The sequence below is a fragment of the Narcine bancroftii genome, chromosome 2, assembly GCF_036971445.1.
Source record: "Narcine bancroftii isolate sNarBan1 chromosome 2, sNarBan1.hap1, whole genome shotgun sequence".
NCBI classification, from domain to species: Eukaryota; Metazoa; Chordata; class Chondrichthyes; order Torpediniformes; family Narcinidae; genus Narcine; species Narcine bancroftii.
In genome coordinates, this window is record NC_091470.1 from 29,557,927 (window position 1) to 29,567,985 (window position 10,059).

General features: G+C 39.3%; 1 long non-coding RNA gene across 1 annotated transcript; it reads right to left on the bottom strand.

The window, feature by feature from the left end:
- Positions 1-3,444: 3,444 nt before the first annotated feature.
- On the bottom strand, positions 3,445-9,785 carry LOC138752285 (uncharacterized). The gene is made up of 3 exons (XR_011350482.1): positions 9,603-9,785; positions 5,232-5,344; positions 3,445-3,682 (listed from the first exon to the last, which is right to left on the bottom strand). It is a non-coding gene; the product is annotated as an uncharacterized lncRNA (long non-coding RNA).
- Between the last annotated feature and the right edge of the window lie 274 nt (positions 9,786-10,059).

Consider the following 10,059-nt stretch of genomic DNA (forward strand, 5'->3'; position numbering starts at 1 on the left):
AGACATTTCAGAGAGTAGAAACTCCCAGTTATTGTCCATAAATTTGGGATACTCACGATTAAAAACAAAATAGAATTTGAAAGAAACTCATTAATCCAAGGACGAAAAGCAAGAGTTGGCCATTTTGACCATGAACCTTCCCTGCGATTTAATAAAATCAAATGCTGATCTTCCACCCAATTCCACCTTCCCAGACCATTTCTCTGTTTTTGATATTTTGTAGATTTTTTCTCTCTACATCTATTTAAGGGAAGAAATTTCTTCTCACTGTAGTCCCAGGTGACCCCACTTCTACAATCTCCAGACAATGTATACAACCACCACAACATCCATGTTGTGAACCACCTTATGAATTCCTGATACCTTTGTGAGACCATTTTTATGAATGCTGAGCAATCTAGTAGACTTCTCAATTTCTCATAAAGGGTAATGTCTTCCTCTCAAGGTTCCCCCATCTATGCCATTAGAATAGATTTCTAATATTACCTGAGCATTATATCAATCATATTTATCTATGTATCTGATTTTTTTTTCAAAAACCAATAAAAATATTTAAAAAGAAAGAATAGATTTCAAATAGTTGAGACCCATTTACTAAAACATCCAGTCCAAATATTCTTGGAGGAGCAGAATAGATAGAGTGGTAAAGATGGCATAAAGGATGGTTACTTTCATTAGCTAAGGCACAAGAACATGAGAGCAGAGGTTTTTGTGCAGTTTTACCAAGCATTTAAGCCACTGCTTAAATTGTGTGCACTTCTGTTCACCACTTTGTAGGAAGGATGTGTCTGAAATGAAGAGGGTGCAGAGGATTCGCCAGGAAGTTGTATGATTTATTTATTAGTTATGAAGACTGATAGGATATACTTGTGTTTGTTATCTACAGAGTCAATGGATTGAGTCTAATAGAGATATTAAAAATTGTGAGAGGCATAGATCGGGCCGAAGCACAAAAGTTCTCACGGGGCTAGAGTGCTTAAGACCAGAGGGCATATGTTTGAAGTGAACACTAGGATGGGATCCAGAGTGTTTACAATCTGGAGCACATCATCTAAAAACATGGTGGCATCCAGATGTGAAGTTCAATTCCCAAGTGCTGGTAAATGGGATTAGAATATAATAAGTGGGCAATTTAGACTGCAGCCGCCCCATATAAGTGAGTAGGGGTCTTGATGGAAAGAGTACCAGATGGAATTTAGCAAATAAATTCTGTCAGGGCATTTTTACACTGCCAGCGGAGCAGGAAATTTGCGCAAATTTTCTGCTTCTCAGCGGCTGTGTAAAAGTGCCTAAAGTTCTCATTTCAGGTCAAGGATTCCTCATTAGAACCAGGAAAGAGAGTGAACAAGTTAGTTTTAAGTTGGAGAGAAACAGTTGGGATAAAAGGAATACCTCAGAGTGAGGCTAGCATTGCAACTGAAATAAGATGCTAATGAAGTCATTAGAAGGTAGATTACTGGGGAGTGAGAGAAATTACAAACAAGGGAATTTCAAAATTGTGTAATGCAGAGCTGTAAAAACCTATGAAGAATTAGGTGAAAGAGTGCATCATAAAGAAACTGGTCACTTGTGATAGTAGTTCTAGTGTGAGGTCAATTTTCCTCCTGTCCGACTGCACGTTCTAGAAGACTGCGTTTCGCAGCTTTTATATTGCTTCAATTGTTTTCCCTCTTCCTACTCCTATTAACCTATCATGCAATTATTTCAGTACTTTGTCCATTTGGCAACCGTGGTCTTATTCACTTCCCCCCTCACCTGCTCTGCAACTTAAAATTAAATTGTTTTCTCTTGTTTCCTGTTCCGGTATGTAGCCTTTAACTTAAAAGGTCTAGTTTCAAGGCCATGGGATTTTTCAGCTTTTAATCCCTGTGAATGTTTTTGTGACAATTTCTTTATTAATATTAATATTTTTCTCCTCATTCTCCCCAGACTCTTGGTCTCCCACTGTTGCTGGAATGTTTGTTCTGTTTTCTGCTAAGAAGACAGATTCTAATTGGTTGTTTAATGTCTCTTCCTTTGCCATATTCCCATTTGTAATTTTTCTTGTCTCTGAATGTAAGGAATCCACATTAACTTTTAATAATCTCATCTTTCATACACACCTACGTCTGTTTTCATGCCTTGCTCTTTTCTCGCTTTATCCATTTCTTGGACGTGGTTTGTCAAATTCAATTTTTTTTTAAATCCTCAAGTTAGCCTATTATTTAAAGCAATATTATAAATCTCCTTTCTTGATCAGTGATTTTACTTTGAATAGTTTGTGTTGGTCAAGATTGACCACTTTTACCATGAGGTTTAATACCCTTAAGAGAATAAATAGTCATTGTAAATTACACTGAACAAGTTTTTTTTTCAAAAGGTTCACCCCTTACGATAGACAACTTTAAGCTGAACACAAAGATCATTTCAGATTTGTTGCATCATGTAGGAAGTTGGAGAGACATTACATTGACTTTTAATGAATTTAGCATTAAGTGCAAACTCACCACAAATGTAACAGAACGTATCGCAGCTGTTGCGACATTAATGAGACATTTCTGCTGCATTGAACCTTCCTTTTATTTTTAAAATATTTTTGAGTTCAATATAATAATCTCATATACATGTTGCATTAGTATAACAAAAATAAAATATCATTATAACATATATTATATAGCTGGTAAAATACACTAATTAACAATTTCCAATTCGTGTTATTGATTAATATTATTCATGTTAAAGAAAATGAAAATCAAATGAATTATTTTATAAGCAAACTGCTCATAACTTTATATAATATCAAATAATGTTTTAGTCTAATATTGAGTCTTCCTGAAGACCATAAATGCTATTGCTTAGTGCACTCGCTATGCCATTGGAATGTAAACAATTTAATGCCAGCATCTGTGTACGTGAGCTGCTTTGATAGCGTGTTGACATCTATCCCTAATAAGCGTGCCCAGGCTTAAGACAGCATTTGCATAGCGCCTGCATTGAGTGCATGCCCAGCCATGCTTGGACTGACCAAAACAGTGGGCAATATACTAATAGGTTTAAAGTGAGTCAGGAAATTACAAAATAAGTTATAACTAAGAAACAATATGTGATAAGAAAATTTTAAGGTGATTTTCACAATCAGAAGCCCAAAGGTTTTCAGGAAGCAAAATCTTCATTGTCTTATGTAATGGATTAAATATGTTAGGTCACAGTATATTGGGAAATACTTCTTCTTAACATATAGAATACTTGAAGCTAATAGCAATGATAATTTTAAGGAAAAATTAGATAACCACATAAGAGAGATGTTAATAGAAGTTTAGATAAAGAGATTTTCGGTCAAATCTCTTTTGGTGTATGAATCATAACGTTGACCAATTATTGTGTACAATGAAGTTTCTTTCATCCAATGAGTTGATCATCAAAGATATCATCTATTGGACTAGTATCAGAGACCTTGACCAATTCAAATCTTGCCATAACACCTGGTGATTACAAAATCATTGGATTGTTGTAAAAGTTTTTTTTTGATTCTGTAATGGTCTTCGGGTAAACTATTTTCCATTCACATTCCCGTCTGCCCTTTTGTGTGACTCAAAATGCATCCAATAGCAGTGTAGCTATTCCTTCATCAGACGAACTTCAGTTACCTTCTTGAGGGCAATTAGCCATGGACAATACATGTTGGTTTATCCAGGAAATGAATCTGGAAAAAAATAGTAAATAATAAATCATGTGACATCTCAACAGTCTTCTCAATTCAGAGACACACGGGTATTAAAAATAATTGGAAACATTTCTCACAGCATCACCATTCCCTGAATGAATAAATAGAAAGGAAATTTGCATTTTATTGAAATGGAGGGAATATGAAAACAACTATAGAAAGTGTAGATATTTTGCTACATTTTACCTCTGTGTACAAATATATATGTATAAGTTGGAGTATCGATGGGTTGGACCAAATATTTATTGTAGAATGAAATATTAATTCTCTTTCATTACCCCCAGTTAGGAGGTAGGTGGTAAAACATAACCAGTGAAAGAACTAAAACACAGAAGTCTGCAGACACCATGGTTGAAGTAAAAAAACAATGCTGGAGAATGTAGCAAAGATAAAGATACATAACCAATGTTTTGGGCTTGAGTCCTACATCAAGGTATGAGCAAAATGTAGGCAGGTGTCCAAGCAAAATGGTGGGAGAGGAGGGGCGGGGGGGGGAAGGAGCATGGTCCCAAAGCATCAGTGGTACAAACTGGGAGATCACTAAGCACCTTTGCTTTGTCCGTATCAGTGACAGGGAACTCCCAGTGGCCAACCACTTCAATTCCGCGCCCCTCTCACAACTCCCGTCAGTACAAGGCCTAATACTACCCCATCAAAACCACTTGCAAATTGGAGGAACAACATTTAATTTTCCGCCTTCTGCTGCCCTACTCTCCATTCTCCCTCCCTTCCCTTTCCCTTTGTCTTCTTCCCTCCAGCTCTCCACCCCCTTCCTTGCTCCCCTTGTCGTCTGATGTGCCCTCCCTCTCTTGTCCACCTATTATCTCCTGGCCTTTGGGATAGTGCTCCTTCCCTACCCCCCAGCCCCCCCCCCCCCCACTTTCCCCACGATTTTGTTCAGGCACCTGCCTACATTTTGCTCATACCTTGATGAAGAGCTCAAGCCTGAAATTTTGTGTATCCATCTTTATCTTTGTTATGTAAAATACACTGGTTGACCAGCTGAGTTTCTTCAGCGTTGTGTTTTAGTTGCGCTAATTTGCATTTAACGGGGTTTTTATTCTGTTTATATGAGAGGGATATTGTTGCAAAAACGAGAATTTATTGCCCATGCTGGATGGTTTCTGAGATGATGGAAGTCTTGCCATCCTCCTGGAAAAGTTACTCCCACTGTGCTGTTGGGAGGATGTATTTCCATGTCAGGAGGGAAAAATGTTGAGGGAAACCTGAGATGGTGGTGTTTCCATGCCCCTCCTGCCTTGTGCCTCCAAGTGTTGAGTTCAATCATGTGGTCAGTAATGAGGTTAATGTTGGAGTGGCCTGAGTGCATAGCAAAGAGGATGAATATTTCAGGTGAAGGGAAAACTGCCAATCAAACAGATTGCTTTGTCCTGGATGGTGCCAACATGGAACTTCTATGTTGAGGGTTTTTTTTTTGCATCTGCAGTCTTTTAGGGAAGTTGAGAATATCCTGTTGCTTTTCTGCTGTCCCAAGTAGATAGTAAAAAGAATGTAGAATATCACTCACCTCATTAAACCCAGCCTTAGACTTCCTTTCATAATCATAGACTCTATTTTCTTCTCCAGTTTTGCCTCTGGTTGATATTGACAGAATTGAGTTGCCCAGGAGTTCTGCTTTCTCTAAATGCGAATATTTATTTATTCATCATTTTATATTCATTATCTCTTAATATACTGGATTAATTAATGTATACAATTCTAGTTGGTATATCTTATACACTTGTCTGGCTACAGCAAGTAAGAATTTCAGTGCATATTGTATTTATGCATATGACAATAAAGTTATTATTTTGTCCCACAATATCCCAGAGACCAGCAGGTTCATAGATTCCCTCCCTAGCAAGTATAGAATTGATGTAATCTAGGATGATTTGATGGGAAAGAAAGAAGGGTAGTATTTACAGCCATTGACTTCTATACACCATTTCCCCAATGAATGTCAAGGTAACTAGAATAGATCTTACTACTTGAACATACACAGAGGATCCTCGAAGAATTATTCTGTCACCTCAGCGTTCAGACGGATTTCCAACTCCCAGTAGGGAATAGCAAGAAATGACTGAAGTGTGCAACTTCTGCAATTCAGAATAGGAAAGAATCTTCACTTAAGATGTTCTAAAGGCTCATCCACTGTTTAAAAAAAACCCTTGTGCTATTGTGCTATTCACTCAGGCTGTATCATTTATGACTGACATTTTAAATCATTCTTATTTAGTTGGTTTCTTTCATCCATTTAACATTGGTGATACCTTTCCTATTGTAAAGTGTGTATTGAATATTTTAATGGGCTGTGTTTGCCAGGTTTTTAGTTTGTCAGACATAGTTAAGTAACCAAAGTAATAAGTAAAAGGGAGTACATTGGGGAAAAAAAAAGGTATTAATTAGACCATTCCTTCTTTCTCGAGCTGAATGGGAAAATATGCATGAGTTTTGCTTCTCATCTGAATTTTAACTTGACGTGCAATTATTGGTTATTTTCCACAAGGTAAACAAGGGTACCTGAAGGACCTCAATTAAATAGAATAGGAAACCAAGCCAATTTATATGTTCGTAAAACCTTCAGCTTTGACTTTAAGACCAGGGGGAGGCAGAGATTTTATAAGATGAAGGTTGTTTTTACTAATCTGGAAAAGTTGACCAAACAGTGGTCATAAAAATAGTATAGATGGTAGAGTGTTAAAAACAAGACAAAAGGATGTAAATCATAACCATGTTGAAAGTGTATGTTTTCCAAGCTAATTGAGAAAGAATCAAAAATTCATGAATGTGAGGCCAGAGACAATTCCAATGCTATTTACAAATTTACCAATGACACCATGGTTGTTGGCAGAATCACAAACGGCAATGAGGAGGGAGGGAGATTAGTTTGTCGAGTGGTATCCCGCCAACAAAATTGCAGACAAAATTAGCAAAACAAAAGAGATGATTGTGGATTTCAGATGGAAGTACATGACAAGGTCCTCACTGAGGGCTCAGAAGTGGAGAGGGTCAAGAATTTCAAATTCCTGGGTGTCAACATCTCTGAGGATCTGTCCTGGAACTTCCATGTTGGTGCAATTACGTAGAAAGCTGTACTTGGTGAGGTGTCTGAGAAGATTCGGTATGTCACCGAAGACTCTCGAAAACTTCTACAACTGTACCATGGAGAGCATTCTGGCTGGTTGCATCACTCTCTGGTATGGAGGCGGCAACTCTCAGGACATGAATAAACTCGAGGGTTTTAACTCTGCCTGCAACATCACAGGCACCAGGCCTCCCTCCTTCAACGACATCAACATGAGGCTGTAAAAAGGCAACCTCTATCCTGAGGGATCCCCCACCACCCAGGCGGTGCCCTCTTCACTCTGCTACCATTGGGAAAAAGGTACAGGAGCTTAAAGATGAGCACTCAGCGGCACAAAGGCAGCTTATACCCTGCTGCCATCAGATTCCTGAAAAATCAATGAACTAATGATTCTCTATAATTCAAACCCTGAAAACCCAGGCAAAATTCTTGTGAATCTGTCAGAGCTCCTGCTATTTCTACATTAACCTCCATCATGGTCCGAGGGAATATCTTGTCAGGTCCCAGAGATTTATTCACCTTTATTTGCTTTAAAATAGCCAGTACTACCTCTTCATTAATCTGTATTAATCTCATGTTTTCCATGACCTCACTACCAATTTTCCTTACTTCACCTGACTCAATATTCCTTTCCTTAATGAATACTGAAGAAGAAAAAAAACATTGAAAATTCCCCCATCACTTCTGACTCCTCACGTAGCTTTACCCTTCTGATACTCAAGGGGCCCAATTTTATCTCTCATTAACTTTTAATGTACCTCTAAAAACCCTTTGGATTTATTTTTACCTTGCCTGGCAAAGCAGCCTCATATTTTCTTTTAGCCATTCTAATTTATTTCTTAAAATCTTTTTGCACTCTTTATATTCCTTAAGCACCTCATTTATTCCCTGCTGTCTATACCCATTGTGTACATCCCTCTTCCTCTGAACCAAACTCCCAATATCCCTTGAAAACCGAGGATCCCTATATTTTCTAAATTTTCCTTTAATCCTTACAGGGACAGACCAACTCTGTACTCTCAAAATTTTACCTTTGGATATCTTACATTTATTTGCTGTATCTTTCCCAGAAAATAAATGATCTCATCCACAACTTATAAATCTATTGCAGCCCTATCCTTCCCCTTAATTAACCTAAAACTAATGGTGTTATGTTCACTAGTCCTAAAATGTTCCCTAATGCAAACCTTTGTCCCTTGACCTATCTCGTTCCCTCATAGGAAATCCAATATTGCCCCCCTTCTAGTTGGTTTTTCAGTGTACTGATTTAAAAAACTTTCCTGAACACATTTGACAGACTCCAACCCATCCAACGTTTTACAGTATGGGCGTCCCAGACAATGTGTGGAAAGTTAAAATCTCCTACAATCACCATCTTATGTTTACGACACATGTAAATTTGCTCCTCCAATTCCCTCTGCCAATTAGGTGGTCTATAATACACCCCCATTAGTGTTTTCATGCTTTTCCCATTCCTCATTTCCACCCAAATAGCCTGACTAGAAGATCCCTCCAAACTATCCTGCGATTGCACCGCTGTAATGTTTTCTTTAACAAGCAATGCGACCCCTCCACCTTTTATTCCTCCCTGTTCTATTACGCCTAAAGAAACAGAATCCTAACCCTGACTCTAATGTGATCTCACCATTGTTGCATCCAATGAATGTTCCTAGAAGTATCAACTCTGGAATCACCCCCTGGAAATCATACAAGCATATATGTTATAACACATTGACCACCGCCAGTGGGCCGATATCGCCTCAAACCGTGCATCTTGGCGCCTCACAGTTTGGCGGGCAGCAACCTCCTTTGAAGAAGACCGCAGAGCCCACCTCACTGACAAAAGGCAAAGGAGGAAACACCCAACCCCAACCAACCAATTTTCCCCTGCAGCCGCTGCAACCGTGTCTGCCTGTCCCGCATCAACACCCAACCCCAACCAACCAATTTTCCCCTGCAGCCGCTGCAACCGTGTCTGCCTGTCCCGCATCGGACTTGTCAGCCACCAACGAGCCTGCAGCTGACGTGGACTTTTACCCCCTCCATAAATCTTCGTCCGCGAAGCCAAGCCAAAGAAAAGAATATGTTACTCTGTAACATTTTTCCAACCATTGATCCAAATATGTGCAAGTGTCAATATAGGAATGTTGTTCTATTTACCAAAGACAAGTTTCAAATGTTGTAGGGGAAAAATGTCAAGTTGTACTGAGGGTAAACTTTCTTAATCAAGGAATTGTAATGATCTAGAATTCATTACCTGCAGAGGCAGTGGAAGGAAATCAATCAGCGCTATCAAAAGAAAATGAGATTGGAATAGTTTGTATGTACGAGCATAAGAATAGTGGGATTACTATCCGAGGTGAAAACATGGACAAGATGGGACAATTAGCTTAATTTTGATTCTTAATAATTCTATGATTCCATGAGTCAGACACACCCTTACCAGGTTATACCAATGTTCTTTTATTCTGGATTTATGGTATTCTTTCTTTGGCTTGGCTTCGCGGACGAAGATTTATGGAGGGGGTAAAAAGTCCACGTCAGCTGCAGGCTCGTTTGTGGCTGACAAGTCCGATGCGGGACAGGCAGACACGATTGCAGCGGTTGCAAGGGAAAATTGGTTGGTTGGGGTTGGGTGTTGGGTTTTTCCTCCTTTGCCTTTTGTCAGTGAGGTGGGCTCTGCGGTCTTCTTCAAAGGAGGTTGCTGCCCGCCAAACTGTGAGGCGCCAAGATGCACGGTTTGAGGCGTTATCAGCCCACTGGCGGTGGTCAATGTGGCAGGCACCAAGAGATTTCTTTAGGCAGTCCTTGTACCTTTTCTTTGGTGCACCTCTGTCTTGGTGGCCAGTGGAGAGCTCGCCACATAACACGATCTTGGGAAGGCGATGGTCCTCCATTCTGGAGACGTGACCCATCCAGCGCAGCTGGATCTTCAGCAGCGTGGACTCGATGCTGTCGACCTCTGCCATCTCGAGTACTTCGACGTTAGGGGTGTAAGCGCTACAATGGATTTATGGTATAACATTCAGCATAATACCATTTCTGACTTTCTATTCCAAATCATATCCTACAAGTATGTTGCAGTGTGTCTAGCAGCTCCTTCACCTCCGAGTCACCAGGTTGCAATTCAAAGTTTCACGGCAGAGACTTTAACACTCTGATATTCCCAATTCAGCTCAGAAGGATTGCTCCATTGTCAGAGGTTCAAACCTTTCAGAGAGACTTTAAATTAAGGCCTTGAAGCAGTTGGAAAATCCCTGGCACTATTCTG